The sequence below is a fragment of the Protopterus annectens genome, chromosome 2.part1, assembly GCF_019279795.1.
Source record: "Protopterus annectens isolate FY-2018-M chromosome 2.part1, PAN1.0, whole genome shotgun sequence".
NCBI lineage: Eukaryota > Metazoa > Chordata > Ceratodontiformes > Protopteridae > Protopterus > Protopterus annectens.
In genome coordinates, this window is record NC_056729.1 from 1,714,296,489 (window position 1) to 1,714,322,028 (window position 25,540).

Consider the following 25,540-nt stretch of genomic DNA (forward strand, 5'->3'; position numbering starts at 1 on the left):
AAAAACTCCAGCTATACTCTGTGGCATACTGTCTACTCAGAGGCAATCTCTGCTTAACATACAAGGCCATGTCAAACCCTGAGCTGTTGGACATGCTCCATTTAAAGAAATCCCAATCCCTCAGAGCCACATGCTCCAGAGATCTATACCTTGTCATCACAATGAACAAAACATGCTGAAGGGATAGGTTGCTGACCCAGAGACTCCCCATACTCTGGAATAGACTGCCCATACATGTCAAGCAGAGCGCCTCCTTAACCCTCTTCAAAAGGAACCTTCATTGGATGGGAGATAGGAAATTCACCCCAGGGATCATATCAGTTGCCCTGCTAGACAGGGGTCCAGTGCAGGTGTGTCCCTAGACACTCACATACATACATACACACACACACACACACACACACACACACACACACACACACACACACACACACACACACACACACACACATTTGCCATGTCTGGGATTAGAACTCCTACCTAACTAGTTTATCACACTACAGCATTATGCAGTTATAGGACGTGCCACAGAGAATACTGGACTACACCTTTCCCAAAGGTGTATTGAATGACATCAGCAGCCTTGCCAAAGTAGGCCATTTGAATTGTAGTGAGTGTGACTAGCCTAAAAAGCATTGCCCCCTACACAGACAGAGAGACACACAGACAAACACACACAGTTGCCATGTCTGGGATTAGAACTCATACCTAACTAGTTTATCACACTACAGCATTACACAGTTTTAGGACGCGCCACAGAGATTACTGGGCCACGCCATTCCCAAAGGTGTATTTCAAAGTGACTGACATCAGCAGGCTTGTCATAGTAGGGCTATGGGGTGGACAGTATGCATGCATGGGGCCATAACTCATTCATCTAGAAGTTGACATACCACACACAGATTTATATTCCGCAGGTACGTGTATACAACTGCTAGATGACTATTGCCTTGTACAGTCATTTTGCAAAGCTAGCACAAAGTTTGTAATGCTGACAGATACCAGTGGCTAATTTCTACAGTGAGTGACATTTACACATCATGTGGTTGTAGCCATTTGGCTGTGTGCTGGATGGGACAGGCCTCATGATGAAAGGCTGTTTGTCACTGTCACTCTCTTCCACATATCTATGTATGTATATATTTGGCATATTATAATGTGTTGTCCTTGGATATATGTCTGTATTCCTATCCAATGTGTGTGTGCAAAGTATGACTGGTGCAGACTGAGGAGTGTATGCACTAACATCTGCAACTGTCAGATATTGTCCACTGTTGTTTGCAGACATGGGCTTCATTTGTTTAAGTGTGTGAGCTTGCCCAGTATGACCTTTCAGTATGTTGTTGTCTGACATTGCCTTCATTTCTCTAAGTGTGTGAGCATGCCCAGTATGCCCTTCTGTATTGAATGTGTGGATCCATTCCAGGTAGTTTGTACTCCAGTGCAGACCTTTGTGTTGTACACCTACAGGTAGCAAACTGTTTCTGCAGGGTATCTGTAGATCATTTGGCAATATGGGTTCAAACTGTGCAAGGGATAGTGTGTACTGTGAGTGATTGTGTCTGTGCTGCTTCTGCTACATGGTATAGGTGTTACAGAGATATTCAGACATGTGTACTGTTATACACTGTGATGTTTTATGTCCTCAAGTACTGTCAGGTGGACATTCTCACTCACAGTGACGTCCTGGGGAACAAGGGTGAATGCAGCTGTGTCCAGTATTGTGGGCAAATGCCTACATATTCATGGAAAGTTATACCATTCTGGAGGGGGAGCTGCAGACACTTGCTGCTGGGTCTGTGTATCCAGTTCAGCACCTTGGTACAGTGCTGGCAGAGGATTCCCATACTTGTACATCCATCAATATGACAGTATGGCCTTATCTTGCAGTGGCAATACCTCACAGCTATACAGATTCACACAAGTTACCCAGAGGCAGGGGTCATAAGTCAAGACATTACCCCTATTGTGGTGTATGGGCAGGTTTTTAGCCACCCATTTTTGTGTTTGCAGCCAGGGATAGTATGTGCACGCAGCTGTGTGTCAGACCTTGCACATTCCATGCTGCCCATGCTCCCACCCCCCTCTATTATTCTATCCTCTTCCATACATTATGCAAACATTCTCTGATACATTCCCTATAGTTATCACCTCATCACAGCTGTGTTTTGGTGTTGGTCCACAGTTCATGCAGTGGGACATAGTGGACATGTTACTGTGGTTTGTCCATCTGGCCTTGCATATGGCTTATGTGGAGTTTATTAGGTTATTTGGGTTTCCATAACATAACATGCACTGGCAGTATGCGCGAGACACAGACCTTTGGTAAAGGACTGTAGGCCATTTGGTGATGATGCAGGCCAGCTGCAGCATTGCATTCTGTCAGTCCTACAGTCCCAGACCACCATACAGTATATTCCCCTGGGGTGATAGGGTAGGTGTGCTAGGTGTTCATGCTAATGCTTTATATCAGTATTGATCAGGTGGTGTGGATGATGGCAGGGTGCTAACTATAGCTAGGGACACACCTGCATTAGACACCTGCACTGCATGCTGCATTCTTTTGCTATTGCCATACACAGGTGGGGGTCATATTGTACCCATTCCCAACAGCAGGGATACGACCAGATAGGTACCTGTGGGTGGTGTTTGGGTGAGCTGGGTGCATGTGTGCTAGGGACACTACTTGCATCTGACTCACAGATATGCATGGGGCATTCCAGTTATGCTGGCATGTGCAGGTACATCAGCTGTTTCCCAATACATCAATCCTATCATCTTTGTGATCTGCAAGTGTTCGGCCAGACGACACCGGTATTCCCTACTACAGGCCCAGATAATGTGATGCATACCTTATGTATAATTCCAAGGATGTGTCCATTTCACAGTTACATATTATATACTGTATGTCTGGGGTACTTTTCCCTGTGTACTGCTTGTATATCTAGCCCAACAGCCATGCCATGTCCATCTTTCAGATAGTGACACATATTACCACCATACATTTACAATGGCTTACTGCTAGCAAGTGTTATACTGGTGGGAAATGTCTTTGGTACTGCAGTTGTGAGGACTTGGCCCTGTCATTGGCAGTAGTGGGCAATGGCCACCAGGTCAAACTTCAACATGCATACATACTGACCACTCTCACACAATATGAAACACACACCAACCTAACACACACACACACCTGCATATTGTACAAATGCTACAATCTATCTTGCTACCTTGTCCACCTCTGGGCATCTGTGCTTCACTGGTATTATACCTATACATACATGTTACTACATTTCTACATAGGATTGGGGGGACACATCTGCCTGTTACTACATGTCTACATAGGATTTGTGGGGGGGGTACACCTGACTTTCTACATTGCTACATTAGAGTGGGTGGGGCACACCTGACACTTATACACATTTGCTATGACTGTACTGGTATGTCAGGTACTCCATTTCATTCTGTTTTCTAACCTATCATGCTGACTAGAGATATATCAGTGTACTACAGGTCTTAGGTTTGATTGACTTACATATTAGTTTCTGACTTCCTACCCTTCAGAACTAATATCCCACTGTCTGACCTGATGTAGTCTGTCTGTGTAGACCTGGGGAGTAAGGTTACCCATAGGCATCATTCAGCGGCCTTAGCACAGCCTTTGTTTGTGTTTGTTTACACCTGTCCTGCTGGCTGAGGCTGTTGTTGGGTATGTGAACCTCCCTGACTGGCATGTGTTTGCCATATGGACACACATGTGGCCCAGCACATTTTTTGCAGTGGGTTTTGTCGCCATGTGTAGTACTGGCTACTATGGTGACACCAGTATTTGTTACAGATCTCATGCTGCCACTATAGGTGTCTACTATCTGCTGGCATCCCATTCAGCCACCCGATTCCCTTGCATGCTCACATCCGTACCACAGATACAGGTAATAACACATACTACTCCATTCGGCAATTGGTAAGGAGAGTGATTTACCTTGTGGGTGTGCCAGTACTGAGGATGGTGCTGGAGGGCTGCCTATGTCGGATGCACATAGTACACTCCCTACACATGGTTGAGCACAGGTAGTGTCATGTTTGGCATCTCTTTTACTGTATGTGCGAGTCAGAGAGAGGTGTCACTCCCTGGGTCTCTCCTGTGTCAGTGTATGTGCTATGCATTACCTCTTTGCCAAGGCCAGGACATACTGGGCATGCCTCCTTCTGCCTACTGGGGCAGGCTCAGGTTGTTGTTTCTCTGAGTCACTCTGTGCCTGTGCAGTCCTTGGCAATGGTGGCGGGCTGTATGGCCCTACACTATGCTGTTCCTGCTGCAGCTGTTTCCGCAGAATCATACTGTGTAGTATGGCACATACGATGACAATCTGAGTACATGCAGCTGGTGAATACTGCAAGGCTCTACCGGATGTGTCCAGGCACCAGAACTGTGACTTGAGCATCCCAACCACATGCTCTATTATAATTCTGGTCTGTGCGTGTGCCTCGTTATGGTGTTCTTGCTCGGGTGTGTCTGCATTTCTGATGGGTGTTATCAGTCACGGCTCCAGTGCATAACCATCATCCCCCACTAGGTGGCCATAAGGGATGTCCCCATTAGCAAATCTCTAGTATAGCTGTGTCAGATGCCAGATGTGGGAATCATGATAGCTTCCAGGGCAGCCAGCACACACATTTATTATTATGCCCTGGGCATCACACACAACCTGGCAATTGATGGAGGGGAAGCCCTTGCGGTTGATGTAGACCCTACTCTGTTCACCGGGTGGTGCTTTGATGCATATGTGCATGCAGTCTATAGCACCCACTACCTCAGGGTATTCTGCTATTTGGTGGAAGAGATGCATATTGCTGGCCAACGCCTCACGGGTGATGGGGAAATACACGTGCTCACCAGCATGTGCTGACATGGCATCCAGGAACTGCTGGAGTACCCTGGATGTTGATGCCTGTGAGATCCCCATGATATCCCCAGTTGGCCTTTGGAAGGTACCTGTAGCTACTATTCTTAGGCCTACACATACCTTGGTATCCACTTGGATGGGTTACCCTCTGTTAGTTCTGGGTGTGAGGCATGGCCGGCACAGCTCAACAATTTGCTGAAGGGGGTCCCTGTCCACCCTATAGCACTCCACTATCTCCAGCTCATGTAGCCCCTGGTTACCCTGGGTCTGTACACTCTTGTCCGTCTCCTCACTGTGGGTTGGTTGACAGCATTCTCAACCTCACCAACCTCAGCCTCTTCCACATGTTGTTGTATGATAGCTATTGCAGCCCCTATCATTTTGTTGTTTTTGTTTGTTAAAATTCCACTGCTTGTATACACCGGTGGTGTAGTGTATGAGGGAAAACCAGAGGGAAAGGTGTTTTCATAGTTTATAGTAGTGTTCTTGGCTGGGCTGGGCTGCTGCCTATCTAACTGGCTGATTCTGATACATTTCATCTGCCAGCTATGCTAGTTCTCCCTGATTACCTTCCTACTGCTGTTTTCCCTCCCCATTGCATTCCTGTTTAAGCCCAGGGGCACTCCACACAAACACAGGGTCAAATGTGCACAGAGCTGCAATATCCTGGTTTACTTTTTTTTCCCCCTGTAAAACCCGGTGTGCGGCATGCACACCTGCTTAGGCAATGTAAAGAGTGCTAGGCAGCCTCAGACACACCCCCTTGCTTAGCTCTGCTAAGCTAAGGGCAAACCCGAGCCACAGGGCTCCAATCCGCTTACAGTATACCTGACACCCCCCCCATGATGTCAGCTAACTCCTGGGCTTGCACCATGCTCTTCCTGCTCTTACACTGTTGGGTGCTGACTAGCATGCAGAGGAGATCTGGGATTCAGTATCATTCCCCTCATTTGCATAGGATTGCCTGCTGATGCATAGTTACAGGTCCCACACTGAACCTCCCCCCCTTAGCAACCACTATTCACCGGCCATTTGTCTTCTGCCTGCCATTGAGTATAATGGCAAAATAGTGATTTTGGTTAGAATGCTTATTTTAGGGGGGGGTTTATTTTTCGCCCGATCCCGTTTGCGCGCCGCTGCCCGACGCTTAATCAGCCGAGATCGGCTTAAAAAAAAAGTTGATTTTGTTATTTTAGCAACTGTTTTCCATGCCAATGGCCTTATATTTGGCCATTGGCATGCTTTCTACATAATATCTACCCTTTATTTGGAGCTGTCATGGCTCCGTTTTGTAATTTGCAGAAATGTACTCGGTTACTGGCCGAGTACATTTCTGCAGATTATACTAGTCCATGTCCCTACAGCTTATTCCTGGATCGCACAGCAGATATATTGTCTACTGGAGCTCCTACACTAGTCCTGCAAATCGTGCAGGGCTTGCTGAATCTGGGGGATTAACTGGACAGGTGAATCTCTAGGTTACAGTCAGGGTGTCCTATGGAGCTCTCACTCAGGCCCATAACTTTTTACATCACTTCTTTCTGATCTGGTTTTCTCATTTGCGGTGTTCTACTGTCTGCATGCAGGTAAATTTAAATAGGTAAACAGATTACATCTGTCACAGATAACTTGCAATCTTCAAACCATTTGGGCCCCAGACAATAACATGTTTATAAATTTATCAGCAGCAAAGCCTTTGAGATTTCAGAGAGATAGAATGAAGAATGAGTAAATACAGCACACTGATTTAAAATTTGGATTAATTTAATAACCTGGGTATATGGGTAGATCCAGCTTTGAAGTTTTTTTTTTTTATATGATCATACCAGTAAATTGGTTAATGATAATTTTTAAAATTATAGGCTGTAAAAACAAAAATAATAAAAAAAAAAATTAAAAAAAGATTTGTAAAGTCTAGGAAATCAGAAATGATGAAGTGATGGATTGTACGATATACTAGAATGAAATTAGAGTAAAAAAGTCTTTCAGCTTTTCCCAGTTAGGGGTTGCCACAGCGGATCACTGCTCCAATCTTGATTGTCAGTGGATTTTTATGGTGTCGAGTTGCTAGCCCGGCGTCCAACCTTCACAGAAGGCTCACTCACACACCTATCTGCATGTCTTTAACGTTCACTCGAAGTTCACTCCAGCCGAGAACCAAACCAGAGAACCTCTTGCTGTGAGGCAACAATGCTAACCGCTGCACCACTGCGTCACTAGACCCAAATTAGAGTATGGAATAATAATTAAAAATCTTGTAATAAAATTAGCATAAGAATATTGGAAAGAGCACAGCAAAAATATAACCAGGGCATGCATGGATCTGAAAGTTTCAGTTATTACAAAATATTAATATATTTGAACTTTTTACTCCATTTCATATTGATATTTAAGTGGTGACCTTAATAAGAAAGTAATTAGAGACGACTGCCTCTAGGAATGTTTACAGTTATCAAAAAGTAGGAAAGAAGACAATCTGTGCAGGAGATGACACCGAAATGACAGATGTAGTAATATGTTCTCTGTAAGAGTAGCTGACACATGGAATAACATTTCTAATTATAATAAAGTAACCCCTACTTTAGATTTTCTTAAGAATGTCTTATTCACTAGAATGACTGTTCTGATACATTTGCAAGCTAGAAGGTCATTATTGCCCATGCCTAAAATATTTGTATGTATGCTCATGTATGCAAAATGTGTAACTATAAATAAGTTGTTTAATCAATTGGCTATGTTACATGTACAAGGATGCATTCATTTTTTATTTGTTTTATTTTTAGATGAAATGGTATTCATTAAACTAATGAGTGTATATTACATACATCTTGCATTGCCGTGACTGATCAGCAAATTCTCTGTTTGCAACAAAATATCACATTTGCTCTCAGTTGCACTTTACACTGTTTCACTTTACAACTGTTACATTATATCAAAAATAGCTATGCATGCCTAGATAAGTTATTAGTTGCGAAATAGTCAAATAGATAAAATCATGTCTTCACGTGAGACCTGTGTGTCTGCTTGCTTTTTTATTTTTTAAATAAATGAAATCACAATTTCACATACTATGTGTATGTCTGTTTACTTATTTATGTATGTATATATGTATGTATGAATGTCAGTTAAAATTGTACTGGCTAATTCTACAGTAAACCCTCACTTAATTGGCACCCATTGGGATTGGTAGATGCCGTATAACTAGTTTCTGGTTGCTTGAGAGCTACTATTAAAAATAGGCCTGACTAATACTGTACCCTATACTATTTGTTTGGTTTGACTTGTTCTCAGGCTGGGAAGAGAGGGACTTTATTCCTACCTTCCTTTTTAAAACTCTAAAACTCTAAAAATGTAAGGTATGTTTCTGCGGGGGGGGGGGGGGACACAGTGCAACATATGAAAATTATACTGTATTTCCCCAATTATTTTTGCCAGTTGCTTGAGAGTGCTGGTTGCTTGAGTTCCAGTTAACTGAGAGTTTACTGTAATTATAAAAAATGACTCCCAAGTCAATATGAATATCAGTGGCGGCTGGTGACTTCAAATTAAAGGAGGGCTGCAGGAGACAGCTGAATGGGTGGGGCCAATGGGAAGGGGTGTGGCCAACTAGAAAGGGGTAGAGCTGTGCTCAAAACCACAACAACTGGAACTTTAATTAAATACGCTGCCCTGGGTGCCATACAGTCATTACGAGAGTCCAATCAAGACAAAATGAAGTGTAGAAGAAAAAAATATTTCAATGCATTGGCTACATGACAACTTACTTAATATCCAGATGGAAACAGGTTGTGAGGCATGAAAAAATAAATTACTTTTTAAATACATTACTGGAATGCCAGTCAAAATCAAGTATAAAAAACAAGCAGCACTCAACTCAAACCACTACTCCTTGCACTGCAGTTCGAATTATAATTTATATTCAGCTTTATAAAATTACCAAGTAACATGCTGAAAGTAGCAATCTCTGTGATACCCCCACTTGTAAAAATGTTTCTTATCCAAAAAAGACCTGCTGCCTGACACAGCTATCTACTTGTTTCATGGGGAAGACATGATCACAGTAAAAAATGAACAGCAAACAAGAAACAAGCTCAAGATAAATTGCTTAAAGGATTCCTGCACAAGTTATGGACCACACATGATAGACTGGCATTTTGTTTAGTTTAAGGGTAAAGCCTGCAAAGATAACTGCAAGTCTGCAACAAATGTAATGAGCTTCTGAAAATACTGTAATCCTGTCCTTTTATTACAAATACTGTCATATGCATTTCAATACCCAAGGCTTATACATTATCTAGTTATGTAAATATTATCTGTATGGCAACAACGAAAAGGCTTTCAATGCTGGTAATTCTTTAACAGTATGTTTATTAAAGCTTACTTGCATCTTACAATCTCTGACAATCTTACCTGATGGTCATTAAATCATTGCTACTTAAACAGAGCAACAGGGCACTGTGACAGCATGCATTTCCTGAATAATAAGAAGCATAAATCAACAGTATAAAAATATGACAGAAAACCAGAACATTCTGCAAAATTAAGGACAGATGAAAAGCCACGGTCGTACTTGTGGTCTACCTTGGATGGGGGAATACTCTGCACACTTACACTGCATAACTGCTCCTTGCCTTCCTTGGACACATCCAGAGCCACTACAATGGGGAGTGGGGTGCAACAAGTATGTCACAATTTGAAATGTCTCTGGATGACGGTGGTGGCTCTGACACTCATACCTCTCAACTTCAGAGCAAGAAATCTGGACAAAGCCATACATAGAGCTAGAAGTGGGACACAGGCCCAAAAATAAGGACAATTTTTAAATATTGATCTTATTAACTTAGATAATAGAACAGTAGAAGGTCTTGCATTAGTATGAATTTTCTGAAGTGTATGAAGTCTGAAACTCAGATGTCTGCCATTATTTTCTAACTTCAGTCTTTAATGACTTGTCACTAATTTGCCAGAAAACCACAATTTTATGAAAAATGGGCCAAAAATGTGATGCAGAAATATAAAGTTGCCACACAATACAGCTGGGAACCTGTCAAAAAAAGGACACCTTTTTAATATTAACACTGTTAACTTGAGCAGCTAACAAAATAAGAGCATCTACATGCATTTCTGAAATAAAAGTAATCTATAACTCTGATCATTACAGTTATATATAATTGTAAACCCTCCACATTTTCTTCCAAAATTGCCATTTTGAGGAGGGATTATTAGGGGAGAGCAACATTTTGAGCCAAAATTGGGGACAATTGAGAGGTTTGGATATTCCTAACTCTACAAAGCAATTTGCATGTACCTCTCAACCTCTTAATGTAGGAAATCTGGACAAGGCCAAATATATTGGGGGAACATACAAACACTACTAAAAATTGCTCTTGTATAAACTTACGACAGTTGATAGAATAACAGGTCTTGCATTAGCATGCATTTTTCCAAAGGTTATGACGTCTGAAACTCAATGTCTGTCATTTAGTAACTTCATTCCTAAATGATTTCCTAGAAAACCACACATTTTATGAGGAACAAACCAAAAGTAAGAAGCAAATATCTATTCATTCTGCAAAAATATGGACAACTAAGAGGTATAGTTCAACCGGGGCTGTCTGAGTTTGCTACCCTTCCCCCCCTCACAAAATCATGGTCGAATGGAGCCTCCCCCCTGCAGCCATTCCAATGTCCCATTCCTTGGTTATTTTGCCCCATTTACGATAAACACTGTAATGTGCATACTACTTTACTTCTGCGATTATTTAGATTTCATTTGAAAGTTTTATTTTGCATTTTACAGCACAAACCCTAATAGATATCTGTTAAACAAAGCAATGTAGTCTCACAATGAAAATAGACTTGGCATTAAAACTTCTCTGCCCTTGAAAGTCACATACATTGAAACAACATTGAAACCCACATTCAAAGAAAATACATTTTGCCAGTGGCAGATAAAGATTAACTTTGGGCTGTTTTCAAAATCATAGGCCCCTTGAACATGAAACATACACATGCTCTTTGATACACCTTCCTGACTGTATTACATTATATTCCTTGTACAATACAGTACAGTTGTTAGAGGGCATTTTAAATTTATTGTTTTGAACATTTTTCCAGTAAACAATGAAACAAAATGCATGCACCAATGACAAAACTGCCTGATTCAGAACATTTCCATCATAAAAAGTCTACTCAACCTTCTATAGTCCACCAGTATCAGTAAATATGCACAATTTCTGAAGTAGTAAAATCCACATTAAAGAAATCTGTAACTAATAAAGAGGTTGCTGCTAGCAAACAACTTTATATGTCATTGTTTCATCTACAAATAAAGTGCCTGTTGCCCTTGAAGAATAAATTGCCTATGTTGCATGCATTAAAAAAATGATAAGCTAATAATACCGCAATAGGGAATGGATGGCAAACTGATAACAGTTTCATAGTTACTAGGTATCTTTGCCAAAAATGACTGCAGCATCCACCCCCTTTACAACACAGTACAGTATCAGCAATGCATCTACCTACTGTGGGAGTAGAACCCACAGCCTTCTGCATCAAAAGCAAGTACACTACCTGTTGTGCTATTAACAATGCAAGCAGACTTAGTATAAGCAGCACTAAACTTTTGTTCCCCTGCAGCTCTCAGCTATTTGTAAAATCTACTTGACACTCAGTTGTATCTCTGAACTTTGCAGCACAAGAAATCTGGAAAAAGCCAAAATTTATTGGGGGGGACAAAAGGCCAAAAACCAGGGACACATTTTAAACATTGCTTGTATAATGTTGGAAAGTTGCTAGAATAAAATGCTGTGTTACCACCATACATTTCACTGCCACGTCTTGATCACAGGGGACCCTGTGCAAAACAGTCAGAGAAACATACCACTATGCCAAATCAGCTGAAACAGAGGAAGACAAACTTAAATGGCTACCATTTAGTGAATTCAGTTTTCACCATAGCTGTCAACCTCTTAGCAAAAAACACCTGAAAAAAGCCAATAATGTGGGAATACAGCTGCCAAACATATTCAGTGAATTCAGTTCTCACCATAGCTCTCAATCTCTTAGCAACAAACACATGGACAAAGCTAGTAATGGGGGGAATACAGCCCCCAAACATTCAGTGAATTCAGTTCTCACCATAGCTCTCAACCTTAGCACAAAATACCTGGATGAGGTCAATAATGGGGGAATGCAGTCCCAAAAATATGGGCAAATTTCAAATATCCATGTTATAAACTTAGACAATTGCTAGAATAAAAGGTTTTGTTTTACCATGTACTTTCTGAAGAATATGAAGTCTGAAATTCAAATGCCTGTTATTTTTAAACATTTGTTAACCAGGAAACTAGTCTGACTTGGAACAAAACAATGCCAATTTTCAGCACAGCAGGGAGAAACACTCCAGACACATCTTTGTAAAGGGATGGGAGGACATGCAGACACCACACAGAAGGCACCCCAGCCAAGAATCAAATCAGAGAACCTGTAGCTGTCAGGCAACAATGCTACCAGTGCACCACTGCACTACAAACCTTTGCAAGGAAAAATGAAGATACAGAAACCACAGATTATATGAGGAAAAGAACAAATATGAGGCAAAAATCTGCAATGTTTTACAAATAGTGGTGGGTAGGGAATTCAGGTCCTTGACACCTGCATCCAAGGTACATGGTTCAAGCCTGAGTATCTCTACCCACCACTATGTGTTAACAGGGGCATTTCACACACACACACACACACACACACACACACACACACACACACACACACACACACACACACACTCCACTACCTGTAAATGGGTCCAGAATCACTTGAAGCAGCAAACCTCCATACACAAGATCCAACTCCATTGTCTGGACAGACTTCCCATACTCTGGAATAAACTACCTATCTATATCAAACAAAGCTCCTCATTAACCCTCTTCAAGAAAAATCTTGATGATTGGATGGGAAATAGGAAATTCACCCTGGGGATCACCTCTGTGGCTCTACTCAACTGTGGCACAGGAAAATAATTTTCTTGGGTGGCAAAAGCCAGGGTACCTTTTTGGCTGGGCTTGTATAGGCCCCAGGGCCAATAGCCTAGTACCTACCTATGGAAGCAGCAAACCTCCAAACCCATGCTTGACTTCAACGCTTCCCTGCAAGAGCTTAAAACTCAACTTACCTCTCTCCTGATTGGTCCTGTGCTTGAATCCTTGCTAGAGCTTGACCTCACCTCTCTCCTGATTGGTCCTGTCTGTGGATCAAGCAGTCCGGAGCTCCCTCTGTTCTGTGAGGTTGTCTACCACACAGATTCCTGGGCATCTGCGGGTCAGAAAATACCTTCTCTGGACTGCTGACTCAGGCAGTCAGAGTTTGCACAAATTGCCGGGCAGTGTGAGTGTATCTGCACATGTGCGGAAGTTCTGGTACTCGTTAAAAAATAAATTTTTTTTTTAATTTTATGTTTCACATTTTTTTATTTCTTTTGTTTCTAGGTTGGAGGACTGCAGTCCGATAGCACGAGCCGACCCTGATGAATATACATGCAAAAAAATTTCATTTCTTGTGATTTCATAACACTTCAGTTACAACTGAAGGCATACCTCTCAACCTGTAAGCATATAGACGAACGTCTTGGCAGAAACATTTAATTGGCTAAAGTAGTTACCAAAGTTCAAGATAAGAGAGTAGTGAATGGTACCTTTACTCAAAAGTATTAACAACAATAATAAGGTGCAAAGCAGAAGACAGAATCCAAATGGCTCTGAGATGATCGGGTACTCCCCATCAAAACCCTGTACCATTTATTTTCCAACTACCACTAAAGAACAGGTCCTCACCACACTTTCCACATATAAAAACACTGCATCAATGGGCCCTGATAATATCCATGGGTGCCTCTTAAACAGCTTCACACATGACCTGTCAGGCCTACTAGAATCTCTGTTCAACCACAGCCTCCAGACAGCTTTGTCCCTAGGGAATTAAAGACTGCAACTGTCACCCTACTACACAAAGGTGAACCATCAATTGATCCAAGGAACTACAGACCATGCATTTGTCTAATCTTACATGCAGAGTCTTGGAAAGAATTATCACAGACCTGATAAAGACATAGGAAACATTAAAAAAATGTTTGGTTTTGTCAGCGGCAGTTAATGCCTACTAAACCTGGTGAACTTCTTCGAGAAGGTCACTAGAGCCATAGATGAGGGCAAAATATTTTATTTATTTAAAATTTATTTACTGGGAAAGTCCTACTTGGAATGACCCAATTTTCACCAGAGCCTGGGGAGAAAAGCTCCAGATGCATGTCTTTCTAATGTGGGAGGAAACCGGACCACCCAGAGGAAACACACATGAATGCAGGGAGGATAAGCAGACTCCACACAGAAGGCACCCCAGCTGAGAATAACCTTTGTGGGACATTGGCTAGGCTTAAAAGGTAAAGAAGGGAAGTTAGACTAGTACTTACCTATGAAGATCCAATAATTCATTAGCATGAATTTAGGCTGGCATAATGGTTAAGATATTTGCCTTATAGATGCAAGGTGCAGGGTTTGATTCTCACATGGGTTAATTGGTTAAACTTAAAATGGCCCACAAAGGCAGTTAGCCTACTATTAATCTTTGAACCTATGTGCCACGATGGCGAGAAAATTCTTCTACATTGTGCAACTTTTAAGTAAGGGCAAGGCATCCAGATCTAATGAGATCATAGCCTCACTATACTTAGCTCTCATTAGACCAATAACTGAGTACAATGCATCCTTCGGCAATGTACCAACAGCTAGACCAGCCACACAAGTTACTCACTAAAAGAATACAGGGTGTAAATAACATGTCCTACTATGTGGACCGCATCAAAGCCCTGTCCCTGTACCGAGTCTCTTACAGACTACTGACAGCCTACCCTACAAGGCATTCTCCCATCCAGTCTTGATTAATCCGATACATTCAACAAACAAACAGCACTGGAATTACCTGATCTAAGGATCTAAACCTCATCTGTGACATAAGCAAAACATGTTGGAGGAACAGATATGCCTCTCAAAGACTACCCCTTCTGCGGAACACCCTTCCCATTCAAGTCAAACAGAGCTCTTCCTTAATCCCATTCAAATGTAATTTGGACCAATAGAAGGGAAACTGCAAATTTACCCCTGCCTTGTCACCTGTGGACTTTACGGACAGGAGCAGCTTGTAGATGCACTAAGGCACAGGCATATACCAAAGTCGTTCTAGTCCTACGACACTGATAATTATAAAAATTGGGGCAGGAATGGCTCGGCTTAAAAAGGTTCTTCTGCCATTAGCTAAGTAACGTCATATGATCCTAAGAGGGGTTTTTTTTGTTACAGTGACTTGGAAACGCATGAAATAGCTTATCTCAGAAAGCTGTGAAAGAAAAACATGTTAAAATCCAGAAATACATATAATAACCAAAATCAGTTATAGTGAAATGTAGGAAAAGGTAGGAGTCTGATCAGCAATGAGCTTCTCTTTAAATAAGATACACCTTAATGGGCAGATTAGTTGGATGAAGACATGCTTGTGTGATTACATTCTAGGTAGCTGTATGAAGTGTGTCTACATTACATGTATGCAATGTCATACTATTTACTTTCGAGTGCATGGGCATTTTCCTTATGTGGTATGGCCAGTCTAATATTCTTCCCTGTATAGAGATGTTGCATTATTCTTATAACTAGATTACCCCTCAGAGCTCAACAATATTTTAGGCAGTCTTGGTGTGCAAGCTCCCTACGTGACAAGCTTATAATCACAAAATTGAAAATGACAGGGAGCAGATTAAGCTTCTTGAATGCAACTGAAATAAGGCAAAATTAAATATCTGTCTGTGGCAAGATTCCTAGACATTGTGCATACTGCATGGGGTGCAGTACACATGGAGTAGCCATTAAAACCATGCACATACCCGTCTATAAATATAGTGACATTATAATTTAAATTCGTGAGTATACTAATACATGTGGTATATTTTCAGTCAACCAAGAACTCCTATCACTGCAGTGTTATAGGAATCAGTGGTGCACTAAATTCCAAATCAGATGATGTACATACCTACAAAGACATTCAGCTATAGCTTTGAAACCCCAATACCATTCTAGGCTTTGAGAGCAACCACATTATATCATATCCTCATGAAGAAGTAGATGAGCACAATAAAGAACGGTAGCTCCACGGGCCCAAATAACATCCCAGGAAGTTTTACTAGTGCTGTACAGTATTCTCTACTATAGGATTTGTTTGCCAGCTTTGACAAAGATCCAAAGTGGTTCCTCTTCAAATGGGGGGGGGGTCTACTGCTTCCTTTGGCAAGTACCAAACCATTAGTATAATCAGTAAAATGTGCAAGGTAGAAGAGGAAAACTGTACTTGTTCAGGTAGGCATGGGTGGCCATTTACATCTGGATAATAACCATTATGTAATTATGAGATAATATGTCACTGGAAAAAATGGCATTGTGGCATATTAATAAATACACATTAATGACAATAAAAAATGTCAATGAACCCAGACAGTGAAATGAGAAATATTTGGTCATTACCAATATGGGTCAGTTTTGCACCCCACCAATTTTAATGTCCTCTATCCTCAAATCAGACCACAAATCGTAATTCTTAAACTCTTAGTGCAAGAAATCTGAACAAAGCCTAAAATAATGTGTGACAAGGGCACATAAATGGGGTTGTATTTTAAATTTTGCAATTATAAATTTAGAAAAAATGATACAGTAACAGATTTTTGCAGTAAAACATTTTTCTGAAGGATACATAGCCAGAAATTCTAATGTATATCATTAATTATTGACATCAGCCTCCAGTAATTTCTCAGAAAACCACATTTATGAGGAGCAAATCAACAATGTGAATCAAAGGTCTTGAATTTAATTGGTGCAAAGACACAAGGGCATGTATGATAAAATTAATCATATGACACTAAATGATAAATGGGGCGGCCACAGTGGTGCAGCAGTTAGCGTTGCCGCCTTACAGCAAGAGGTTCTCCGGTTTGATCCTCGGCAGGGGTGCCTTCTGTGCAGAGTCTACATGCCCTCCCTGTGGTCGGTTGGGTTTAGTCCAGATGCTCCGGTTTCCTCCCACATCCCATAGACATGCTGTAGGTGGATTGGACACTCTAAATTGGCCCTAGGTGTGAGTGTGTGCATATGTGTGCCTTCTGTGGAAGGTTGGGCGCCGGGCTGGCAACTCGACACCGTAAAAAAACTCCACTGCCAATCATGAGTCGACACATGATCCGCTGTGGTGACCCCTAACTGGGAAAAGCTGAAAGAAGAAGAAGACACTAAATGATAAATGATTTTAATTGTGTTTTCAAGTTGCACGCTCTAAATTAAATTAATTCATTAAGATTTTAAATGGCAGTATTTTACTGCAATAAAAACAAATGAAGTTAAATCACTGAGTTTACAATACAGTGTAAAAGGAAAACCCTTGTCTTAGGAGTGAATCCAGGACATGATTAACCTAGTATTGTATTAACAGCTCATTTGTTCTGCAATGGATGCATGTGTATTCCAAGTCACCATCATAGTGGTTTCTTAGAAGAAAGAAAAAATGACTAATTTTGGTTAAAACCAGATACCTAATGTCCAGAGACCCCTTGTTGGTCTATTGGCTGTGATAACCACACATAATGGGGGAGGGTTGGGGATCCTGGGTTCAGTCAGGGTTTTCCTTTCACGCTGAGAAGTTAATACAATACTATGTCATTCATTTGTTCTGCATTAATCATTTAGCTTATTTTCAAATAAAATACAATCAGTCATGTTTTGTTTATTAGTATCCATAACTATACATCTGTCACTGCTATTCTAATGCTTTGTTCTGACAAAATATAATCATGCAAGTTTTGTTTGTAATTCTGGGATTAACCTGAGAATGTACCAGCAAGATGAGTGTACAACCTTGGTTAACAGACAAATAAAACTAAACAAACCAAACACAAACAAATAAAATATGTGCTTTATGACTGCAAAGTAATCATTTTAATAAATCAGATATTCACTGAGTTTATTACAAATATTGTACAAGCAGTTTCATTATTGCAAAATAATATATTTAATAAAAAGAATATGTACCAAGAGTATACAAAATAATTATCTTGTAATGTTGCAAAAAATGTGCTTAAAGAACAAGTTTCTTATTTCTGCACAGTAAATAGAGTAAGAAATAAGGAAAGGTATATTTAAGAATGGAAACAAATTGTGTGCAGTGTGATTTTTGCCAAGATAAAGTCTGAACTGTGTGAAAGTGAACTGCATGTATTGTAATTTGGTTGTGGTAGTTGAAGTTAAATGGTGTAAAAACTTTTTTTCAGCAACAATCTAGTTGGCTAATTGGGGTATTTGATTAGCCTGATCCTTTGGCAGAGGAATAAGCCATATGGAAAGAGTAGAACTGTTTTGCACCATCATGTTTTTTTACAAGTGATAAAAGCATTATTGTTCTTGAATTTAATTGGTGCAAAGACACAAGGGCTACAACAGAACTGTATGGTACTAATTAAATAATACGGGAATATTTTAAATGGTTTATAACCACTTTTCAAAACCATGTGGCTGCAAACCATTAATCAAAGCAATGTTCAAGGTTAACAGAATAAGCAAGTGAAAAAAGGAAGCCATGTCAGTTATGCAGAAACAAATTAATTGACTGAAGTCTCAGCTGGAAAGCAAGTCACAGAAAAAACATTAGTGGTACAGCAGCAGCATTGTCGCTTCACAGCAAGAGGTTCTCCTGTTCGATTTTCAGCTGGGGTGCCTTCTGTTTGGAGTCTGAATGTTCTCCCTGCATTCATGTGGGTTTCCTCCAGGTGCTCCAGTTTCCTCCCACGTTACAAAAGCATGCTTCTGGAGCATTTCTCCCTGGGCATCCACTGAAAATTGGCTTTGTGCCAAGTTGGACTTTCCTAGTTAACAAATGTTAAATAAAAAAATAAATATATATTTTATTACATTTTTATTTGTGAATGGAAGCCATCAACTGCCACCTTATACAATAGTTTTGCTACTGTTGAAATCAGCTACAGTGTCTGCTTTGCAGTGCCTATTCTCAGCTGACAGCATTTAAAAAAAAAATAGCCAAAATTGTCATCTATTCAGAGGTTCATAGGTTCATACTAGGCTATCTGCCCTAGGGCATTTATAAGCCTTGCCCAGAGTTTTTTGGCTTACGCCACCCCTTTAGATTGAAGGATATTATGCCCATTATTTTGCTGTGCCTCTGTCAAGCAGTGACACTGATGTAATCCCTGGGGTATACCTGCGATCTCCCATCCATTGGTCAAGATTTCTCTTGAACAAGGCCAGCGAGGTGCTTCGCCTCACATGTACCGGGATTTTGTTCCACAGCATAGGGAGCCTATGGGTGATGAATCTGTCCCTCCAGCACGTCCTATTTATGGCCGTGTCAAGGTTTAAGTCTCGTGCTCTTGTGGATCTGATGGACTTAGATTTTTTGAGGTGAAGCATGTTCATTAATTCCGGGTTGGACATGGCCTTGTAAGTCAGGCACAGGTCACCTCTGAGTAGTCGATAAGTGACTGAGTAGAGCTGGAGCTTCTTCAGTCGGGCAGCGTAGGACATATTTTTTAGACCCTTTATCCTTTTGGTGAGGAACTTTTGGGGCCTTTCCAATTGCTGCAGGTGTCGGGTCAGATACATTCCAAATGGGGCGTTATACTCAATCATCGGTCTGATGAGTGATGAGTACAGGGGGATGATGACTTCCCTTGACCTAGATGTGAAACCCTTCATGATCAGGTGGGCAATGTAGAAGGTCTTTCTAACTACTTTGGCTACGTGGGTGTCAAATGAAAGGTTACTATCAACCTGAGTCCCCCGGTCCCTGATAACTTCTTCTGTGCTTAGTGGATTGCCACCTATATGGTAGCTAGGGGTAACCTTGTTTTTCCCAAAGGGTATGACTATGCATTTTTTAGCATTTAACTTAAGGCCATGGCTTTGGCACCAGTTATCTGTTTCTACGAGGCCCTTCTGAAGGATATCTGTGTCTGATGTGTTTTCAACTATGGCGCCTAGTTTGCAATCATCTGCAAACTTTGTCAGCCATAATCCTCCTGCATTTGCCTGAACTTCTGAAAAGTAGATGCCGAACAAGAGTGGACCCAGGACGGAGCCCTGTGGGACACCACTTGTGACAGGTTTGGAATCTGACATGGCGCCAGCAACTTTAACCCTGTGGGTTCTGTCACTTAGCCAGTTTGCAACCCATCTTGTGACGTATGGGTTTACATTTAAGCTGGTGAGTTTTTCTATGATGACCGAGTGGGGTATCATGTCAAAGGCCTTTGCCAGGTCAAGGTAGGCTGTGTGGACTGCCTTGCCCTCATCAATGGCCTTGGTGACTGTTTCGAAAAAGTCAACCAAGTTTAAAAGGCATGATCTACCCTTGACAAAGCCAAATTGGGTTTGATCCAATGTCTGCAGGTCCCCTATGTCTTTATTTATGAGTTCCATAATGATCCTCTCCATAACTTTGCAGACCAGACTTGTCAAGCTGATGGGACGGTAGTTTCCAGGGTCAGTGGAGGCACCACCTTTGTGCAATGGGACCACAGTAGCCGTACGCCACTCCTTGGGTACGTATCCTGAGGTGAGGCTAAGATTAAACAGCTGCCGTAACTGCGGGTTTAATTCCTCAATGAGCTCGTGGAGCACACAACCAGGGACACCATCTGGTCCCATGGATGCTGTGTTTTTTGCTTTGGATTGAGCTGTTTTTACCTGAGCATTAGAGATGTTTGGGATGCTACAATCCTCTGGTATAGATATTTGTCCTTTGGGGGGGGGGGGGGGGAGAAATTTGCACTGAACCTGTCAGCCAGTATGTTGGCAATGTCTGTAGATTCAGTAAACTTTACATCATTTTGAACCAGTTCTGAACATATCTGGGAGTTTCCTCCCAGGTTTCTTTGTTTTGTTTGGGATTGCCTGATCCATGCAGTGCTGGAGGTGTTGGTAGAAGGCGTTTGTAAGTGATTCAGTGGTTTTAGTGGTGGTTTCCGCTGGCTCTGGGGCCTTGAAGGAGACCACACCAGTCCTAAGAAGTGTGAAGTCGGCTTTAGAGAAGTTCTTCACTGTGGTCTTTTTTGATTGGGGTGGGGGCGGGATGAGGACTTCTAGTGAGATTAGTTTATGATCTGATCTCACCAATGAAGGGTATACCTCCGGTGTTGAACATTGTGACCCTATGTTCGTGATGATGAGATCCAGTATGTTGTCACCTCTTGTGGGCATGGTGACTAGTTGTTCCATGGCATTGGAGTTTATGAACTCTAGGAACCTTTGGTCTAGGGTGTTGGGGCTTGAGTAGTGATCCCAGTCTATGTTTGGATAGTTGAAATCACCTAGTATGATGGTGTTTGGGGTTACATTTATCCCTTCCAGAGTTTTCAGGAAAGCCATGTGAGGTTCCTGAGATTGAGAGGGTGGCCTGTAACATGCTACAAATTGTAGAGCAGTCTTGCCTATGGTTAGTTGCGCCTGAATGGTCTCCGATGCATCGTGCGTTTTCACCAACCTGGAAGTGAGGGTGTCTTTGATGAATATGGACACCCCTCCTCCTTTCTTGGTGTTTTCTGGATTTTGGGGACGGAACGCATGATATGAGGTAAAACCTGCTAGTGCCGGGGTGCTCTCAGGAGCCTTGAGCCAGGTTTCAGTCACAGCACAGACATCAATGTTCTCCATACTGAGAAGGGCTGCGAGTGCGTGCATCTTGAGGTTGAGACTTCTGGCGTTGAGCAGCATTACCCTTAGTTTTTTTCCTTTGTTATGTTCTAAAGTGGTAGGTTTAGAATTTGAGCCTGGCCTAAAAAAGGCACTATGGGGGTGGCAAGAGCCTTTGCCAATATCCGGAAGCCTAGGGGTGACAGGTGCAAGCCGTCCCTTGCAAAGCAACGTGGCTTGACCAGCATGTCATCCCAGGCAGACAGACATTGGATCCCCTTTGAATGACACCAGTGATTAAGCCAATTATTAAAGCTGATCATCTTGTCTCTGTACTGTGGTATCATTCTTGGTGAAGGTAGGATACTGCTCAAGGTCAGAGTCATACCTGCCTGGGCTACATAATCAGAGAGCCTTATTTGGAAGGAAGGAAGGAAGTTTCTTTGCTTACCAGTGGGAGTGGGAAGCACTGAGCAACCTGTTTGTCCAATTTGGTGAGGTTTCAGCCAGAAACCAGTAGTCCATTGGTCGTTTTGGGCCAGTTCCTAGCTTTTTTCAGCCCCCTGCTATAAAACACGCTAAACGTGCATTTTTCGGCTTGTACCAACTCAGCACAGATCCTCGTGGTGGCCTCCAGAGTGATCCAAGCAGCAGAGAGCTAAAAGAGCGACTTTTTACCTGATTTAAGTATATTTTTGTGGCTTTCCCACTGTTATATACCTAGCGACTGCATTTCGCCTGTTTTGCTGCTACATTGAAAGTGATTTCTGCATTTATACTGTTTATTGCACTTTAAGTTTCTAATTGTTACAAATTGTATCTGTAGGCTACACACTCAAGTGCGCTAGCCGATTTATAGCATCTACTGTCTGTTTTTTCCTTGTTCCTGTAAAAAAAAAAAAAAATCTCTTGTTTTCCCGCCTTACTGAACTAGAGTAGTCCAGTTTCAGAGTTTGCTGATCCCTGGGCTTTGTTTTAGTTCCTGTTACTGATTCATAGCCTTATTTGGAAGGAAGGAAGTTTCTTTGCTTACCAGTGGGAGTGGGAAGCACTGAGCAACCTGTTTGTCCAATTTGGTGAGGTTTCAGCCAGAAACTAGTAGTCCATTGGTCGTTTTGGGCCAGTTCCTAGCTTTTTTCAGCCCCCTGCTATAAAACACGCTAAACGCGCGTTTTTCGGTTTGTACCAACTCAGCACAGATCCTCGTGGTGGCCTGCCGAGTGATCCAAGCAGCAGAGAGCTAAAAGAGCGACTTTTTACCTGATTTAAGTATATTTTTGTGGCTTTCCTACTGTTATATACCTAGCGACTGCATTTAGCCTGTTTTGCTGCTACATTGAAAGTGATTTCTGCATTTATACTGTTTATTGCACTTTAAGTTTCTAATTGTTACAAATTGTATCTGTAGGCTACACACTCAAGTGCGCTAGCCGATTTATAGCATTTACTGTCTGTTTTTTCCTTGTTCTTGTAAAAAAAAAAAAAAAAAAAAAAAAAATCTCTTGTTTTCCCGCCTTACTGAACTAGAGTAGTCCAGTTTCAGAGGAGTTTGCTGATCCCTGGGCTTTGTTTTAGTTCCTGTTACTGATTCATAGCCTTATTTGGAAGGAAGGAAGGTTCTTTGCTTACCAGTGGGAGTGGGAAGCACTGAGCAACCTGTTTGTCCAATTTGGTGAGGTTTAAGCCAGAAACTAGTAGTCCATTGGTTGTTTTGGGCCAGTTCCTAGCTTTTTTCAGCCCCCTGCTATAAAACACGCTAAACGCGCGTTTTTCGGCTTGTACCAACTCAGCACAGATCCTCGTGGTGGCCTGCAGAGTGATCCAAGCAGCAGAGAGCTAAAAGAGTGACTTTTTACCTGATTTAAGTATATTTTTGTGGCTTTCCCACTGTTATATACCTAGCGACTGCATTTTGCCTGTTTTGCTGCTACATTGAAAGTGATTTCTGCATTTATACTGTTTATTGCACTTTAAGTTTCTAATTGTTACAAATTGTATCTGTAGGCTACACACTCAAGTGCGCTAGCCGATTTATAGCATCTACTGTCTGTTTTTTCCTTGTTCCTGTAAAAAAAAAAAAAAAAAAATATCTCTTGTTTTCCCGCCTTACTGAACTAGAGTAGTCCAGTTTCAGAGTTTGCTGATCCCTGGGCTTTGTTTTAGTTCCTGTTACTGATTCATAGCCTTATTTGGAAGGAAGGAAGTTTCTTTGCTTACCAGTGGGAGTGGGAAGCACTAAGCAACCTGTTTGTCCAATTTGGTGAGGTTTCAGCCAGAAACTAGTAGTCCACTGGTCATTTTGGGCCAGTTCCTAGCTTTTTTCAGCCCCCTGCTATAAAACACGCTAAACGCGTGTTTTTCGGCTTGTACCAACTCAGCACAGATCCTCGTGGTGGCCTGCAGAGTGATCCAAGCAGCAGAGAGCTAAAAGAGCGACTTTTTACCTGATTTAAGTATATTTTTGTGGCTTTCCCACTGTTATATACCTAGCGACTGCATTTCGCCTGTTTTGCTGCTACATTGAAAGTGATTTCTGCATTTATACTGTTTATTGCACTTTAAGTTTCTAATTGTTACAAATTGTATCTGTAGGCTACACACTCAAGTGCGCTAGCCGATTTATAGCATTTACTGGCTGTTTTTTCCTTGTTCCTGTAAAAAAAAAAAAAAAAAAAAAAAAAAATCTCTTGTTTTCCCGCCTTACTGAACTAGAGTAGTCCAGTTTCAGAGGAGTTTGCTGATCCCTGGGCTTTGTTTTAGTTCCTGTTACTGATTCATAGCCTTATTTGGAAGGAAGGAAGGTTCTTTGCTTACCAGTGGGAGTGGGAAGCACTGAGCAACCTGTTTGTCCAATTTGGTGAGGTTTAAGCCAGAAACTAGTAGTCCATTGGTCGTTTTGGGCCAGTTCCTAGCTTTTTTCAGCCCCCTGCTATAAAACACGCTAAACGCGCGTTTTTCGGCTTGTACCAACTCAGCACAGATCCTCGTGGTGGCCTGCAGAGTGATCCAAGCAGCAGAGAGCTAAAAGAGCGACTTTTTACCTGATTTAAGTATATTTTTGTGGCTTTCCCACTGTTATATACCTAGCGACTGCATTTCGCCTGTTTTGCTGCTACATTGAAAGTGATTTCTGCATTTATACTGTTTATTGCACTTTAAGTTTCTAATTGTTACAAATTGTATCTGTAGGCTACACACTACACACTCAAGTGCGCTAGCCGATTTATAGCATCTACTGTCTGTTTTTTCCTTGTTCCTGTAAAAAAAAAAAAAAAATCTCTTGTTTTCCCGCCTTACTGAACTAGAGTAGTCCAGTTTCAGAGTTTGCTGATCCCTGGGCTTTGTTTTAGTTCCTGTTACTGATTCATAGCCTTATTTGGAAGGAAGGAAGGTTCTTTGCTTACCAGTGGGAGTGGGAAGCACTGAGCAACCTGTTTGTCCAATTTGGTGAGGTTTCAGCCAGAAACTAGTAGTCCATAGGTCGTTTTGGGCCAGTTCCTAGCTTTTTTCAGCCCCCTGCTATAAAACACGCTAAACGTGTTTTTCGGCTTGTACCAACTCAGCACAGATCCTCGTGGTGGCCTGCAGAGTGATCCAAGCAGCAGAGAGCTAAAAGAGTGACTTTTTACCTGATTTAAGTATATTTTTGTGGCTTTCCCACTGTTATATACCTAGCGACTGCATTTTGCCTGTTTTGCTGCTACATTGAAAGTGATTTCTGCATTTATACTGTTTATTGCACTTTAAGTTTCTAATTGTTACAAATTGTATCTGTAGGCTACACACTCAAGTGCGCTAGCCGATTTATAGCATCTACTGTCTGTTTTTTCCTTGTTCCTGTAAAAAAAAAAAAAATATCTCTTGTTTTCCCGCCTTACTGAACTAGAGTAGTCCAATTTCAGAGTT